Consider the following 19059-nt stretch of genomic DNA (forward strand, 5'->3'; position numbering starts at 1 on the left):
ATAATTAAATTTGGTACGCGCGTCTCCAAAATAACACGTCAACATATTTTATGGAGGTGTTGGCGTCTGGTTGTTTTATGATATTTCCACGTGGCTCATCACTTAGCTTGTTAACTGGATGCTTTGACACCGTACGCAAAACATTTATAAATTTTCGGTGGCCCGTGTTGCTGTAGAGACATAATGCATCCACCTTCACTATTATGTCTCATTGCTTGGAAAATGGTGCGAGTAATTGAAGCTAACGTGTGATCTTGCAATATCATTGAGCGTTTAATAAGCCCTGATCCAACCACTCCCATATAAAGCCTCCCTGCAGACCTAGTGTGCTATCAATGGCTTCCCAATATTTATGAATGTTCCCATTATTGTTTCCCATTGCATGTGAATATTCGCAAAGAATGAGAGGTCTGCTCTCAGCAGGATCTTTTGCAATCTACACTATGTTCCAGACATGCATATACATGGGGCATACAATATCTGTTACTGTGGTTCTAGCCCCACCTCCTTCATAATGTAGTGGTCTGGTGGAATCCCTTTCATGCAGCCAACCGGCTGAAGCGGAGTGATTAGGCCCATATCCAAATTCATTTCCTAGTGACCACAAAATTATGCATGAATGGTTTTTGTCTCTCTCCACCATATTTACAACACGGTCCAGCATCGAAGATGCCCACATGGGCTCTGAAGTTAGATGTCTTCTTTGGTTAACTGGGAAAAAAAGCATCAAACCCATGTGTTTCTATGTTCGCTTCATCTATCACATACATACCAAACAAGTCACATAGTTCATACCAATGTGGATGTTGAGGGTAATGGCTGTTTCTTACAGCATTAATGTTGTGTTGCTTCATTACCACCAGATCCTTAATCATGCAAGATTCTATATTTGTTTTCCCCATACGTGGATGATGTTTATGTCGGTTGACTCCATATATGAGAATAGGTTTTCCATTGACAAGTAGCTCTTCTTCTTTTTTTAAACTTGTCTGTTTACAGATATTTTGCTATAAATGACCCTACAGAGACATCCAGATTTGAGTGAATGACTGGACAAAGTCAGAGATTTCCTGTACTGATATTTTGAGTCCACAGAGAGTTCGTTGGGAATTTTCTTGAGTTCATTTGTGCAATTGGTAGAGAGTTTCTCTTCTTTACTATTATCTAGATATTAAACACTACATATTTTGTGTCTATGATAAGCGGTTTAGCGCAGTCGTTCATAATTGAAGTAGCGAGTTGAATTTAGAGGAAAGTGTCACTATTATTTTGAGTACAGGCAACCTTAGTTTAACAGACTTAACAGATCCGAGAGTTTGAAACTGGCTCTGATACCAGATGTAAGGACTGTACAGAATTTTACAGCCATTGTAAAGATAGTAAAGGATTTCTTAAAATCATCATGAACCTGTGATAAAATTACATAAAATTTTACAAATCTAACTGACAGAATTGATGAGAGTACCTACCTGTATTCCTGCGGTTGATGATGCCTCAAGTTGCTCCTGCTTCTGTTACCAAAAGACCGAAACCACCCAGCCAAACTGAGCATAACCTCGATACTCAGTCCAGTAAGCTTCTCAATTGAAGCAGACTATTCCCCCGTGCCCAGAAACCTCAGAACAAGCAAGGCTCAATTGTTCCTGATGATAAACTCTGTGTACAAATTTTCCTCCTGTTTCTCCTCCCTCGTCTTCAGCTTCGGCCTCTCCTTATGTACTGTTCCTTGGCGGTGGTCGCTCTCTCCACCAGCGAGCCCACCGCTTCCTTTCTCAGCAACACCTCTTCAATGTAACATGAGCCTTATCTTTCTTTTAAAGATATATTGACATGTGTGTTTTTGTTCTGATTAAAGATTTTATTTGTTTAATTAAAATGTCCTAAGTTCATACATAGGAACTTTATTTTGGTTTAATTTATCCTTTTAATAATTTATTAATATACTTTATTAAAATTCTGGGATAGATAATTATATAACCTTTTTTAAGAATTCACTTAATTTTTACATCTATTTCTTTTATAACCCTTTTACTTTATACTTTTTAACTTAATATCATTGGTAATTGCTCATTAATCATGATGCATTAAGTAATATGTGCACTGATGGGTGAATATAACTTCTATTTGAAGGAGTGTCATGATATTTAATACTTATAGTTAATTTAGTATATAAATACTAGTGCGGTGCATGCGATACATGCATATGTAGCTATCATATGCAGCTATCATATGCATGCATCATATGCATGCTAATATTCTTGTGTTCTCTATATTATAGATAGGTCATTACACTCCAACAAAAATTTGAATTCACCCCGGGGAGCAGCAGAATTAGCCAAAAAGGCTGACGTCAGAGCTTCAGGAGGCAGCGCAGTGCTGACACAGTGTCCTAGTGTGCTCCACGCAGGCCCACGCAGCTACTGCGTAGGGGCAGCGCAGTTGTAGCCGGGGACGATCAGTCTAGTTTCTAGATCGGAGAGATTTTTGTCGGGTGAAGTGAGGTAATCTCACTTAGGTTTCTGCCAGTATATTTTTATCTCTGTAACTGGATAGCCGAGAGGGCATCCAAAGTGTATTCAAAACTACTGCTTAATAATAAAACCCTCAAAGTTGCTGCACCGATTTTCCTGCATTGGGTTTTTCCGGGGACATTTGTCCAAAAATAACGGTGTCCCTTGTGTATTTGTCTCATTTTATTTCAGTTCATGATCTGTATATATGTGTAGTCTGCAATAGTGTTTTCATCGTTGTTTAAATAATTAAATAACTTGTTGAATGTAAAGAACAAGTAGGAGATGATAAACCAGTGATTGCAGTAGGATTTCTAATGTGTAGATTCAGAAATTCTCACATGGTATCAGAGCATTGTAGATCATAGGAGACTGAAGACACCAGCAAAGAGATCTAGAGAATTCGCTGCAGAGAAGCAGCTATCCCGAGCGACAGTGTTGTTTCAGAGGCAGAGGAGTAGCTGCAGGAGTGACGCAGAGCCAAAGGAGTGATGCAGAGGCTCACACAGTGCTTGCATTAGCATTTTGAGCTTGCAGAGGGTGACGCAGAGCTAGAGAGGAGCCCACGCAGTGACTGCGTCAACTCTCTGGGCCAGCGCAGAGCTAGAGAGGAGCCCATGCAGTGACTGCGTCAACTCTCTAGGCTAGCGCAGAGCCTGAAAGGTTCGAATCAACTAGTTGTCGGGGCTGGAGAAGCATAGAAAATTCGATTTGAGGAGCTGGTGGGACGTTGTTTTTGTTGGTGTAGGACAGTGTCTAGGGAGTCACTGCCTTGACAAATTTCTAGCCAAAGAAATCTAGATCCGAGTTGCAACAACAAAGGAGGATTGGAAAGGAGTGATTCGACATTTGGCCGGAGGATTTCCATGAAGGAAATCAGGACTCAGAGGGAGTCTAGAGGAGCTTGTTCCTTAGAGGGTTTCTTGCGCCAAAGAAATCTAGATCCAAGTCTTGCTAGATTGAGAGCAAGAGAGGGAGAAGAGAACTAGTCCTATTTTGGAGCAGAGATGGAAATGAATGGGTTGAGGGATCAGGACAGATTGGATGGAGCATCCAATTTTTTCATCTAGAAGGCTAGGATCCTAGCAATCCTAGACAAACATCACATCAAGGACTATGCCTTGAAGGTAGTTGTTGTGCCGGTTGACGCTGATCCGATGAAGAAGTACAAGGAGGCCCAGGCTAAGGCCAAGTGCATGATCCTAGATGGGGTCAAAGATCATGTAGTACCACACATTGCTGAGAAGGACACAGCAAGGGAGATGTGGGAGGCATTGACCACCTTGTATCAAGGCTCTTCTGTCCAACGAAAGATGCTATTAGAAAATCAACTGAGATAGTACCAGAAGCAAAAGGGAGAAGAGATCGATCACTTCCTTCTCAAGTTGCAAGGGATTTGCGACTAGTTGACTTCCGTGGGGTCTACACCAGATCCTGAGTTCATGGTTAGGACTGCCCTAAATGCAGTCACCGAGGACTGGGAGACTTTTGTCCAAAGTATCTTGGGCAGAGCGACTCTCCCCAGTTGGGAGGAGATGTGGGCAGCTCTTCGACAAGAAGAGCTCAAGAGGTTGACCAAGACAGGGAGTAGTGGCAAGGGAGCCCAAGTCAAGAAGGAGGAGGAGGAGGAGGATGCAACTCTCACATCATCAAGACAACAAGGGCAACAAAAGAGAAAGAAGAAGGACATAACCAAGGTCAGATGCTTCAATTGTGGGGAACTAGGACATTATGCCACTCAGTGCCCCTGAAAGAAGGGCAAGGGGGAGGCTTCTGACTCAAAGGCTGCTCCAACAAAAGCTAACAAGGAAGGCGAGGATGATGATTGTGCCATGAGTGCTCATGCACCTCTGGAGAAGAGGTGGGGTGACATGGAGTTGTAGTCGAGAGGACTACATGAAGGGCAGGATCCTTGAGGTGCCCAAACTCTTGGATCACATACGGCTACGAGAGCCCTTAACGACAGTAGCAAAATGATGGGTGTCGGTTGGAGCGAGGTGTGATGGAGCAACAGTGGTAGAGCTAGAGTGCCAAAGTCTGAGGCAACACAATGGATGTTGTAGCAGTGCGAGAGGCATAGAGCAGTTTGCAGTAGCACAGTAGTAGCAGAGGGTCAGCACAGATTAGCAACAGAGGTAGCTTCAGCATCACAAGGCATCCATACTGACCAGCATGTCAATGTTTGGGTGAGTTTTCAGTTGCTTACTTCTTAGCAACTGAGTTGCAATGCAGCAGTTAGCAGTGGCAGTGTTATGGGCAACATGATGCAACATGTTGAGAGGGAGCTGCAATACAGATGTAGCAATGGCAATGGCAGAGTCATGGGCAGCGGTGTAGTGGATGAAGGGCAGCAGGCCAAGCATCAACAACACAGAGGACCAATGCAGTGGATCAGTGTAGTACTTCTATTGAGAAGTATTGCTAGAGCACATTCCTCGCTAAGAGGGAGTGTTGATTTTGGGTAGCATCGGATGTGCTCTAGCTTCGAAATTTTGTGGAGGGGCTAGAATACATGAGATCTCTAGAACCCAGAAATCGTTTGGAGAAATTCCACTCGGATGAGGAGTTATTAAAATAATTAATATTTTTAATGGGTTCCTAAGTCTAAATTTAGGAAAATAAAAATATTAATGGGTATTAATAAGAATATGGGTGAGAAACTTCTAAGTGACGAGGATCAAGTCTGTTTTAATCTTAGCCGTTGATTAGGGACTTAATCTCGACCATTGATTCATCAATAGGAAAAGTATAAGAGGAGGCTTGAGGGTCAGTTGGAGATACACTTGAGAGATCAAAGAGTTCGATTTTTCTGGGGCGAGGTTTGCTGAGAAAATCGAACAAGTGATCTGTTGCAGCAGAGGGGCAGGGATAGTTGAGGTCAGAGGATCTTCTCCAGGACCTCGAATACACAGCAGAGAGAGGCAGAGAGATGCCAGAGGAGGCAGCGCAGACCCTGTGAGGTTGACGCTGGGCCAGGAAGGGCCCACGCATTTCCAGCAAAAGGGAAGAGCCACCCTCCAGCAGAAATCCGAATTCAGCCTGGGGAGCAGCAGAATCAGTCGAAAAGGCCGACATCAGAGCTTCAGGAGGCAGAGGAGGTAGCGCAGTGCTGACGCAGTGTCCCAGTGTGCTCCACACAGGCCCATGCAACTACAGCATAGGGGCAGTTGCCGGATTGGAGAGATTTTTGCAGAGTGAAGTGAGGTCATCTCACTTAGGTTTCTGCCAGTATAGTTTTATCTCTGTAACTGGATAGCTGAGAGGGCATCCAGAGTGTATTTAGAATTACTACATAATAATAAAACCCTCAAAGCTGCTACACCGGTTTTCCCGCATTGGGTTTTTCCGGGGACATTTGTCAAAAAATAACGGTGTCCCTTGTGTATTTGTCTCATTTTATTTCAGTTCATGATCTTTATATATGTGTAGTCCGCAATAGTGTTTTCATCATTGTTTAAATAATTAAATAACTTGCTGAATGTAAAGAACAAGTAGGAGATGAGTAGGATTTCTGATGTGTAGATTTAGAAATTCTCACAATTTTGAGGTCTAAAATGGGCCTCCTAAGGAAACTAATAAAATATTAGTTAAAATATTAAAATAAGAGTGATGAATTTTTGAAGAAAAATAAAGAAAACTACTTTTTTTAATCATATTTTCAACTCATCTCCTTATAGGTTTGCTCAAAAGTCAAGTGTAAGCACCTGTTGGATGTAAAATTTAATTTCACCTCCAACAAACACCTACACTTGATATTTAAGTAAACCTATAAGGAAATAAGTCAAAAATACAATTAAAAAAATAGTTTTCTTTTTTTCCCTCCAAAAATATTTACCCCTTGGGGATGACATCTTCATCTTGAACCTTATTGGTTCTTTCAAAGTTGAGTTTGTTAGTACATTTCTTGTTTTCAGACCCATTTTTTACCTCAAAATTCCCCGAATGCTTGACATGTAGGGGTAACTAGAGGAGAATTTTCTTGTGTGATTCTTATCACAAATAGTAGTTCCATAGATGAGTTCCATGGTTCTCCATGAACCGTTGATGAGAGATGCTCCTCACATTTGCTCCGCTCACTCACATTTGATGATCATGATGGTTGATATACATGAGGTACATTATTCCATTGCTTCAGACCAAGTGCTAATGTCTCATGTACTTGTCATGAAAGTGGTGCATTGGTTGAGACGGATAATGGATCATGATGCTCTAAATTTGTGCTATTTGCCTTGTTTCACCTTGTTTTGATGATCATGATTCTTGATATACAAGAGGTACAATATTTCATTGCTTCATATTGGGTGTCAATGTCTCATATATGTGTCATGAAAGTGATGATCATTGGTTGAGTCTAAACCATAGTTTTAAAAACTGGCCTAGCTAACCGGTTACCAGTCTAACCGATTGGTTGGCAGGCCCACCGGTTGGAACCAGTGAAAAAACCCGGTTTAATAGACTGTGTGGCGGAAAATTTGACCTAACCAGTCCTAAATGGTCCTATCCATTCCTAAACCGGCTGGTTACCTGCCATGCCCACCGAGGACCCACAGTGCGGCTTTTCCAAGGTAGTTTAGGGGTTTTAGAGGGAAATTAAGGGTGCTTTCCCTCCAAAAACACCCTCTCCAAGCCTTTAAGGAACAAAAACGATTAAATGATCTTGTTTTCGTGCAATACAACCTTCAACTGAGGAGGAACCAAATGATGAACAAAGCACCTGATCTAGATCCCATTGTGTTGGATGATATTGATCCAACATCAGAATGGGTGGAGGAGACTGAAGATACTGTGTTTGAGGCTGATTTTGATATCGACATGGCTTTAGCGAGGGATGAAGCAGATTTTGTGGCGGCATCCGAACCGGGATCTGTAGCGGCATCAAAGAAAGGCAAAGAACCAATGGAAGGCACTAGTCGTGCAGGTCGACAAACTCATGCTTCCATTAGGTCCACTTCTATTGTTATTGGTGGCATTGCTACTGAGGTTGCAGATTAGGCTGAGGCATCCTCAGACTCTGAACCAGATGATGTCTATGTAGCTCCTGATGATGATCCTGTGGCTAGTAGTGGTGATGAACTTGATGATTGATCATGTGTACATTGTAGACTTGTAGTAGGCCAATGGCCTCATAGCTTGCAACATTGTTTTTGGACTTTATAGGCCATTTAGAGCCTCATTGCTTATGTATTTTGCTATTTTGTCGATGATATGTATTGCACTCGATGCCATTTCAATATATTCACCTTTACATGGTATAAAAATGAGCAAACTTTGCATATTTTGTCTCTATTGACTTGGAATCATGGTTTTAAATCTTAAAAATAGTTTTGTTTCATTAAAAATTAACTATTTAATGTATTTTTCTAAAACCGGTTCGTTTAGACCAAACCAGTCCTGGTTAGACTGGTTCCAGTCAGTAAATCGGTTCATTAGGTGGACCAGTCCGGTCACTGGTTCCGGTTTTAAAAACATTGGTCTAAACATGGACCATGATGCCTAAAATTTGTGTTATTTTCTTTATTCACTTTGGGTCATCATCATCCTTTACATAAGTGTTGTCCCTCTTGTGTCGAATCATAATACTGGGGGGCTTTGAGAGGCGAACCATATCCATATCCCAAGCCATACTTAACACTTTCCATCTTTCTCGATATCCATCTCCGCACTCTTCGGCTAATTGTCATATGTCACGAAAAGGTTCATGTTTCATAATCTTATGAGAAAATTCCCACTCTAAGGAGCTACAACCTGAGGTAAAGAGAAAATTAAAAACTAAATAAATAAATAAAGAAGAGAAGAAAAGTCAAAAGCCAAAAAAATTAAAGCATGAGCAATGCTCTCTCGCTATGAACCTATTTCCTTAAGTCATATGTAATAAAATGCATATATATGAAAAAAACACTAAACAAAATAAAATTGAAAAGCAAAAAAAGTGGTTTTTTTGGGTAGCATCAAATGTGCTCTAGCTTTGAAATTTTGCAGAGGGGCTAGAACACATGAGATCTCCAAGACCCAGAAATTGTTTGGAGAAATTCCACCTGGAGTGCATGTTTTTCAAATAATTAATAATTTTTAATGGTGCCTAAGTTAAAACATAGGAAATTAAAATAATTAAAGTGAATTAATGTAAATATGGGTGAGAAGCTTCTAACTGACGAGAATCAAGTCTAATTTAATCTTAGTAGTTGATTAGAGAATAAATCACAGCCATTGGTTTCTCAACAAGAAAATTATAAAGGAAGGCTAGGGGTCAGTTGGAGAATACACACAGTGAGAGCAGCACTTGAGCTAGATCGAAATGTTGGGGCGTGGTTTGCTGAGAATTTCAGAGTAAGCTTCTAGTGCAGAGAGGGGCAATTCAACAAAGGGACTTCAGTCCAAGGCCGATAATACATAGCAGAGAGGCAACACAACACCAGGGAGAGACAACGTAGCTCCAGAAGGGTGACACAAAGGCTAGAGAAGCTGACGCAGTCACTTAGAGGTAGCACTAGGGTTTTTGTGAGGCAGATTGAGCAGCAGTTCAACAAATCGATTTCTGAGATGGGAAGGCTCACTGGGAGGGTGACACAGCTCCTAGAGGAGGAGACACAGTTCTAGCGCAGAGCTTGGAGGAGACATCGTTGCACAACACTAGGGACAATGCAATCACCTGTTGGGTTTGTTCATCCAGTCGCTGGATTCGCCAAAATATCTGTCTCCGGATAGAAGTACTTATGTCGGGTTTATTCTCTGTTGGGTGAGCCGAATTTGGCACCCTAGTTGTATTTAGAAATATGCTTAATAATAAAACCCTCATATTTGCTGCACCTATTTTCCCACACTGGGTTTTTCCGAGGATGTTTAGTCCAAAAATAAGTGTCCTTTATATGGTTGTCTCATTTATTTTTTAGTACTTGATCTGTATAGTGGTGTAGGCTGCAGTGTATTTGCATTAATATTTTATGAATATTTCTGAAAATAACTTGTTAAAATGAAGAACACATGTAGCTAATGCAAATTAGTTTATTGCGGTAGGATTTCTGATTTGTTAGATTCATAAATTTTCTCATGGTATTAGAGCGATTGTAGATCAAGCGGGACTAAAGGCATTAGCAAAAGGAAAGGGGAAAATCTGTGTGTGAAGACAGCGGTCCCAAGAGACAGCACAGTTTCAAGCCAAGAGAGCAGAGGAGGGGTGATGCAGTCACCAAGGGAGGCTCTCGCAGAGCCTGTGTTAGCCTGATTGGGTAACGTTGTTGTTGCAGAGGGCAGCACAGTAGTTACTGGGCTAGCTCAGAGACTGTTGAGTCTCGTTTTTCTAGTCGCCGTGGCCAGAGGTGCAGTGCAAATTTCATTTGGAGTTGTTGGTGGGGTGCTGATTTTGTTGGTGCAAAACAGTACCTAGTGGGGCAGAAGCAAAGTAGAGGGAATCAGTTCCTCAGAAGATTTCTTGCCAAGAAATCTAGATCCAGTGCTGAGCAACAACAAAGAGAGATCAGAGGGGTGGTTCGACAATAGTTGGCAAAAGGATTTTTGTAAAGGAAATCGAAATTCAGAGGGAGCTTGTTCCTTAGAGGATTTCTAGCGCCAAAGAAATCCAGATCCGAGTTTTGCTGGGGCAGCAGCAAAAGAGGGAGAAGAGAACCAATTCGACATTTATTTGAGCAGAGATGGTCATTAATGGACTGAGGGATCAGGACAGTTGGATGGAGCATCCAACTTCATCATCTGGAAGACCAAGATCCTTGCAGTTTTAAAAAAATCACATCAAGGATTATGCCTTGAGGACAGTCGCTGTTTCGGTTGATGCTGATCCTCTCAAGAAGTACGAGGAGGCTCAGGCAAAAGCAAAGTGCATGATCTTGGACGAGGTCAAGGATCATGTGATCCCACATATTGTTGAGAAAGACACAGCAAGGGAAATGTGGGAGGCCTTGACCACATTGTACGAGGGAACTTCCGTTCAGCAAAAGATGTTGCTTGAGAGTCAACTGAGACAGTTTCAGATGTAGAAGGGAGAAGAAATCGATCCCTTCCTTCTCAGGTTGCAAAGGATCCATGACCAGCTAACTTCCATAGGGGCTACACCAGATCCTGAATTTATGGTCAGGACTGCCCTGAATGCAGTCACTAAAGACTAGAAAACCTTTGTCCAAAGAATCTTGGCAGGGCTTCTCTTCCCAGTTGGGAGGAGATGTGGGCAGCTCTTCAACAGGAACAAATCAAACGATGGACAAAGGCGAGAAGCAACAACAAAGGGGTCAGAATCAAGGAGGAAGGAGGATGCGGCTCTCGCATCAGTGGGACAACAAGGGCAGCGGAAACGAAAGAAGCACATCCAAAGTCAGATGCTTCAGATGTGGAGAAATGGGTCATTTCGCCACGCAGAGCCCACAAAAGAAGAAGGGCAAAGAAGATAAGTCTGACTCAAAGGATACTATAGCACAAGCTGACAAAGAGGACGATGATGATTGTGCCATGAGTGCTCATGCACCTCCAGAGAAGAGGTGGGGCGATATTGAGCTGTAGTCGGGAGGACTACAGTAGGGTAGGATCCTTGAGGTGCCCAAACTCTTGGATCGCATATGACTACGGGAGCCCTTAATGGCAGTGGCAAAATGATAGGAGTCAGTTGGTGTGAGGGACGATGGAGCAATAGTGGCATAGCTAGAGTGCCAATGTCTAAAGTAGCACATTGGAGTGTCGAAAGGCACAGAGCAGATACAACAACAACACAACAGCATCAAAGAGTCAACACAGATTAGCAGGAGAGGTAGCTTCAGCCTCAAAGGGCAACCAGGCTCACCAACATGTTAGCTTTTGGGTGGCTTTCCAATTGCTTACTTCTCAGCAACTAAGTTGCAGAGAAGCACTTAGCAGTGACAGTGCTATGGGCAACATGATGTAGGATATTGAGAGGGAGTTGTAGTAGAGATGCAGCAGTGACAGTGGCAGTGTCATGGGCAGCAGTACAGATTGCAGCAACGCAATGGATGAGGGACAACAGGCCGAGCATCAACAGCTTAGAGGACCGATGTCGTGGATTAGTGTGATACTTCTGTTGGGAAGTATGGCTAGAGAACATTCCTCACTAAGAGGGAGTGTTGATTTTTGGGTAGCATCAAATGTGCTCTAGGTCCAAAATTTTGTGGAGGGGCTAGAACACATGAGATCTCTAAGGCCCATAAGTCGTTTGGAGAAATTCTACCCGAAGTGCATGTTATTCAAATAATTAATTATTTTTAATGGTGCTTAAGTTAAAACTTAGGAAATTAAAATAATTAAAATGAATTAATGTAAATATGGGTGAGAAGCTTCTAAGTGACGAGGATCAAGTCTAATTTAATCTTAGTCGTTGATTAGAGATTAGATCACGGCCGTTGATTTCTCAACAAGAAAAGTATAAAGAAAGGTTCAGGGTCAGTTGGAGAATACACACAGTGAGAACGACACTTGAGCTAGATCGAAATTATGGGGCGTGGTTTGCTGAGAATTCCAGAGTAAGCTTCTAGTGCAGAGAGGGGCAGTTCGACAGAGGGACTTCAGTCCAAGGCTGAGAATACATAACAGAGAGGCAGCACAGCACTAGGGAGAGACAATGCAACTCCAGAAGGGTGACGCAGAGGCTAGAGAAGTTGATGCAGTCACTTAGAGGCAGTGTTGGGGTTTTTGTGAGACAAATCAAGGAGCAGTTCAGCGGATCGATTTCTGAGCTGGGAAGGCTCACTGGGAGGGTGATGCAACTCCTAGAGGAGGTAACAAAGTTCCAGCACAGAGCTTGGAGCAACCATCGTTGCATAGCACTGGGGACAACGTAGTCACTTGTGGGTTTGTTCATCCAGTTGTTGAATTCGCCAAAATATCTGTCTCCGGATAGAGGTACTTCTGTCAGGTTTATTCTCTGTTGGGTGAGCCAGATTTGGTACCCTAGTTGTATTAAAAAATCTGCTTAATAATAAAACCCTCATATCTGCTGCACCAGTTTTCCCACACTGGGTTTTTCCAGGGACGTTTAGTCCAAAAATAAGTGTCCTTTGTATGGAAGTCTCATTTATTTTTCAGTGCTTGATCTGTATCATGGTGTAGGCTGCAGTGTATTTGCATTAATATTTCTGAAAATAACTTGTTAAAATGAAGAACAAAAGTAGGTAATGCAAATCAGTTTACTGCAATAGGATTTCTGATTTGTCAGATTCAGAAATTTTCACAAAAAGGTGAAGCCATAAAAGAGGTAAATAAGGGTAGTAAGATACAATGTTGAGAAAAGGGTAACTAAATGCATAAGTGCTCCCTCATACTTCAAAAGAACTCATGTGGATGAATATCTTAAATGACCTCACATGACTATGCAATTGAACGCATGAAGTCACCCGCCAAACCATACAATCTATCACTACACATGGTCCTTGATGAGTGCCTTGGAAACTACTCTTTTTAGGTGTTCACACATGTAACAGGGGGCTAATGATGCCCCCATCATACCTAAACTTGACAAATTGTATGAGTTACTATGAAGTTAGAAGATAATACTTAGTTTTCTCTACCTAATGGCATTTATGTATAACATGACTCACTTTTTGTGTTGCATTAGGATTTTTGCACATTTGTTAAGGGAGATCATCCTTAGAAGCAATTATCTTTTGATAGAATACCTAAAATTCTATTAAATCAATGCCATTATTTGCAAAATCACCACAGAATTTCCTAAATGCTGTCATAGTAGAAATGCGAGGAAAAATTGAAACAATTATGGTGCTTTTATAATTTGCCCTGAGAATATTATTGCCAATTTTTTTATAACCCAAGGGACAAATTTTGAGGAGGTTGTTCCCCATGTTGAGGAGGATGAATTGGCACTTGAAGAGAGTTCATTTGATTTGCAGAGCATATTTTGGGTCTTTTGACTCATTCACCCATGTATCATAAACATTATTGTATAGGTGACGTAACCACCTCATCCTTTATGTATTTTTGACCATATCTCTAGGATTTGTTAAGAGATAATGATAATATCTATTTTATTAAGCTAAAACTAGGAGAATATTATTTTTATATTGAGAGGGTTACCAAATCTCTTGAGAAGCGCCTCTCATTTGTAACTCAAACTGGTAGAATTTGTGGAGACTACCTGTCTACTTCTACTTCTATATTTTGCCATGGATGGATAACTAGAGTGACTTCTTGAGGATTATGTCTTGTGGGTGCTTACAAATTCATAGATGTTCTTGACTAGGGTTTTGTGGATGAATTGATCTCTCGAGTAAGTGGTCTCCCTTAATATCTATGGATTTTGTCTCCATTTATCCATCTAAAATGCTACAAGCTTCAGACTAACTAGTAAGTGTAAACCACTATGAAATATCCAATACCCAAACTTGATAACTATTAACCAACTAACATGAGGGGAAGGACAAGGACCTTCAGCAGAATAACTTAAAATTTACCAAATGCATCTTCAATACATGATTTACAGGAAAGGAAGTGTGTTGTGGGGGCATTACTACCTAGCATTATTACAATTATTTATCCTATTGTGAATGCTTCCACTCTCTTATTTCGCAAACTGTAAATTTGTGATCCAAATGAGACTAATATATTTAAAAATGGTAGTAACAAACCTCAACAGAATAAAACACAAATTTCCATTAAAATTTGAAACATTAAAGCCTAAGTACCTGATTGGGGACATGAGACTTGAGTATTTTCCTCCTATATCTAACATATTTTCAACAGCGCACATACACAAATTGAGCCCAAGCTTCAATAGACATTGACAATACAACCTTGCAAACACTAACATCTGAAAATGTGATCAACTACACGATTTGTCACAAATACATTTAATTATTTAGGCAAATGTACCTTGGTTTTCCTGTCGATGTCCCTTGGAACAGAGAGATGTATTTGCATCTGTAGACACAAGCGAGCCTGCAGTCCTTTCTGACAAGTGCTTTTCACCTTGAGATGAGGAGGCATTGGATCTTTGTTTCAATACACCATGAGCATTGGAATTCACATTTTGCAGTCCCGTTTTGCTTCTGGTTTTATATAATGAAGTCTCACTGCATAACCAGCAGCAAATCATAAAATGAGAGGTGGAAATAACTGATAAGAGTAGAATATGAAATAAATGCTCCACAACTTATTGGTTACACTCTATGCAAAGATGATGCCTCCTGTTGTGTAATGAACTTTACATGCACTAATACATAAGGCTAAATTAATAATAAATATTGAATTATAACTGTAGGGATGTCCCATATATAGGCCAATTGTTAAGCACCACATGACATGCATAAATACCACATAGAGATTGTACACTTGTATATTTATTCATCCATCATTTATCTTAGGTATTTATTGTTTCACTTCTGAAATATCTGTTTACTTATATGTACTCAGTTTATTCCTTTGTTCTGCCTATACACTCAATCTGCTAATCAAGCTTTAATTTTCGAATCTCAATTTTGTACACTTAATAGGACTATTTGTAGGATAGATTAATAATTACTAATTGTTGTGGCACTAGCCCATATGCAGGCCAAATTGCACTGTGGCCCATGACATCTATTAATCAGCTCATATTGTAAAGTGCCCCATGAATGTAGACTTCTTATCTATCACTTCATTCATCTAATATCCTTTATTTGATTAATTCATTATAAGTTATCTTTTATATATGTTGTTTATGTGTTCTTGAAAATAAGATCTAGGTTTGTTCGCTCTATTACCTCCCAACTTGTATTTGATGATAAAAAGCCCAAATCCACAAGGTACAACCCAAGAGGGAACTCCTATAACAGTCACCACCATCACATAAGTAATCTATCCTCTTCACTTTAGGCCAACTCTCTTTTGGCTCAAGGAGCGTATCCCTATTAATTTCTTAATTCCAGATTTGGTTTTAATTTCCTAGCAATTTTTATACCCAGAAAAATATTTCTACAATCACTGAATGTAAAACATACTGGAATTTTTAATAAAAAATTAAATAGCGGAAGCACGCGTACAAGAAATCTTTAACACAACAAATAACCCTCCAACTACTTTTTTCTTTTATTATCTAAATAATGAGGGCTCTCTTACTGCGAAAATGGACCACAAAGAAAATACAAAACTTTTATAGCAATGGAACCTGGACAAATCAGTTCCCTAAAACCCCTGGATCTACATCAGCCGAATTTCTCCCATTTGTGAGGCCTTTGGATCACCTGAAACAAATGTTGCAAACATCGCCATTGGGATAAAATCGGCACAGGTCTAGAAAACCAAAAAATCATAAAAATTGAGAAAACATTGGTAAAAAGTGGCAAACATCAACAAAATTAAGATACCACCAAAAATATCGCTAAAAATTGTCAAACATCGGCTAGGCCAAAAAATCATGACTTCATGATCAAATAGGGATGTTTGAACTTTGAAACACTATTGGAGACCTTCACACATACAGCTTGTAGTAGGTCCCACGCACTCATGTGCAACCCGCATGCAATGTACCTTACACATGTGGCCCGAGTTGTCTCTCCTGCACACGTGCGTTTTTCTGTAAACCTACGATGAGAACTAGTACAATTTCAACCTCCACTTCATCTTCTTCTCTATAATTTACTGTTGATACCAAATTGAAGCAACACCTTGAGGTGCTCTATTTGTCCACTGCACTCCCAACCCTCTCTGAGTCTGTATACCCTTGTAGCTTCACTCCATCACCCTTGGCATATCTCATTCCATACTCCACTACACCACAAAAGTACCTGAGCACACGCTTCACTGCAATCCAATACACACAACTCAATTCCACCATGAGCTAGCATAGGGGATTCACAACAAAGCATATATTCAGCCTAGTGTTGAAAAAATCCATCAAAGAACCAAATAACTGCCTATACAAAATGGGATCCACCAACTATGAATCAGAAGCAATCAAATTCTTCAGATTGGTGATCATAGGTGTAGTCATAGGCCTACAATCCACCATCTTGAACCTCCTCAAAATATCAATTGCATATTTCTCTTGCCCAAGGAAAATATCGCCTAACTACTGCCACACCTCCAACCCAAAGAAGTAATGCATCATGCCAATGTCCATCTCAAACTCCAAAGCCAACACCTGTTTACACATCTCAATGAGCTTCTCTAACACAATGAGAAATAGGCCATCAACATAAAGTACCAAGATGAGTGTATCAACACCAATAAGTATGTAGTATAGGTTAGGATATGCCTCACTCTTGGTGAAGCCCATGATCAACATGTAATAATCTATCCTTGAGTACCATGCTCTAGGTGCTTGTTCGAGTCCATATAAAGACCAATGTTTTAAGACTCCGACTCCGACTCCGACTCGGCCGAGGATCGACTCCGACTCCGACTCCGAAACGGTAATGACTCAGCCGGCTCGATTTCAATGACTCGGTCGTTGTAAAAAATACATTAAATATTTATTTTTTTATTAAAAAACATAATTTTAAATATTTTAAACATAATTTTAAAGATTTTCATTCATGTTTCCAAACACACAGCATTATAATATAGATGGAAGACAACATATGATCAAAGTAGGCTCATGAACCAATCCACTATATCAAAATGGTACCCAATGGCAATACATAGTCAACTGTAGTCTGTCATACATGATCAATTCTAACCATGTATAGTGTCCTATTTGTTTGGACAGCCCTCCATTGTGTCCTCAAATAACAACCTGTGGTCACATCTTTTGTTTTCCTTGTATTCTACGGTATTTGATGATGGGAGAAGGGGATCACAAAGGTGACAATTGGGAGAAGTGCCCCCTCTGCTCTGTTATGATTTCATGTAAGGATCTTCATACCGTTTGCATTGGTAATGTAAAACACTATGATGTTGGGAAACATATTGATTTCACACTTTTAACAAGGGCAAAAAATTATGTCATTCCTTTTGAAAAGAATCAGTATTCTCTGGGTGCTTTGCCTCACAGTATAGATGGTCAGTGTAATGCCTTTTCAAGGTTTACTCTAACATATGATCCAGAGTTTTCTGCAAGCAAGGCAGCACTCGAGCTTACTAGATGGATTGAGAAAGTACAGTCTGAAGGGGGTGAAGATCTGGAGTCACTCCCTTATGTGTATGCAGCAAGAGATCAATTAGAAGAAAGGAAAAAGGCATGGACTGAACGTCGTGCCTCAGAATATCTCAGTGGTAGTCCCCCACTGAAACAACAGCTTATGGCTGATGCTAAATCAGGGTCTGGTAAACTTAAGATTGACAGTTTTGATTCAGTAAAGGAGGATGATTCGTCAGAACCACAAGGTGTTCAGGGACACCTTTCTAAGTGTGACGATAAAAGGGAATTGGATAAAGCATCAGGTAAGCTTAAAGAAATTAAAAATTTGGAAGATATGGAGTTCAAACATCAAAATGAAAACACAGAGCCTGTATTAATCCATAAACTGCATTAACCTTTTGAAAAAATACCAAAAAATGAATTTTTTTTATGTGTTTTACGCTGCCCAGCCGTCCCCTTGTGACTCGGCCGAGTCATATCAGACCCGGCCGGGTTGACCGAGTCACACATGACTCGGCCGAGTCATTGGACCGAGTCATGTGTGACTCGGTCAACCGGACCGGTTACTTGGCCGAGTCACTCCTCCAGCTAATGAAACGGTTCGACTCGGCCGAGTCGGTTTCGAAACGGCCGGCTTGTAAAACACTGATAAAGACTTCTTCACCCAACACACATGAGAATCCCTCCCATGTATCTCAAAGCCTTCAGGCTACTCAATGTACAACTCCTCAATAACTCCATTGAAGAAGGTTTTCTTCACATCCATGTATCCTCCACCCCATCTCCGAAGAAACATATATAATAGCCTAGTTAGAAGTATACTTGGTGACTGGAGCATATCACTTATAGTAATCCACTCCCTCTTTCTTTGAGAACCCTTTTACCACAAACCTTGCCCTATAATTCTCGATGATGCCATCCGCAACACACTTGATCCTATAAATTCATTTGGATCTCACAATTGATTTCCCCTTGGGTCTCGACACAATGTCACACACATCATTGTTCATGATGGAGGCATACTCCATCATGCCATCCCTCAGACCTCCAAACTTGTTGTTCTGCCACCTACTCAAAACTGGTAGGCTCAAAATCTATGATGCTACTCATGAGAGCCATGTAGCAGGGAATCTTCTGTTGAAATTTCTAAGTATTACCTGTTAGAAATTTTATCTGTATTCTCGGGTTGATTTCACCTACTTGTTTAATTACTAACAAGTTATTTAACCATATAAACACTGAATAAACACAATACAGTCTCAACCATGTACAGATCAACAACTGAAAGAAATAGACAAACACACAAGGGACACCGTTATTTTTGGACAACCGTCCCCGGAAAAACCCAACTTGGGAAAACTGGTGCAGCAGTTCTGAGGGTTTTATTATTATGCAGCTTTTCTAAGTACAACTGGGTGCCAAACTGGCTCACCCGACAAAGATAAAGAATTTGGCAGTAATACCTCTCTTCGGATGCAGATATTCTGAAAGTCTACCCCACAAAACCCTCTCAGCATAATC

The 19059-nt window shown here is 40.6% G+C and overlaps 1 long non-coding RNA gene across 1 annotated transcript in view; it reads right to left on the reverse strand.

Annotated features, from left to right (window-relative positions):
- The window catches only part of LOC149223749 (uncharacterized), a 78161-nt gene extending 63615 nt beyond the window's left edge, over positions 1-14546 (reverse strand). Inside the window, exon 1 of the long non-coding RNA XR_016248993.1 lies at positions 14352-14546. This is a non-coding gene — a long non-coding RNA (uncharacterized LOC149223749). The remainder of the gene's footprint in view (positions 1-14351) is intronic.
- Between the last annotated feature and the right edge of the window lie 4513 nt (positions 14547-19059).

The sequence above is a fragment of the Pinus tabuliformis genome, chromosome Q (genome assembly GCF_031772625.1).
Source record: "Pinus tabuliformis cultivar Carrire ecotype Pingquan chromosome Q, CPIR1, whole genome shotgun sequence".
NCBI classification, from domain to species: Eukaryota; Viridiplantae; Streptophyta; class Pinopsida; order Pinales; family Pinaceae; genus Pinus; species Pinus tabuliformis.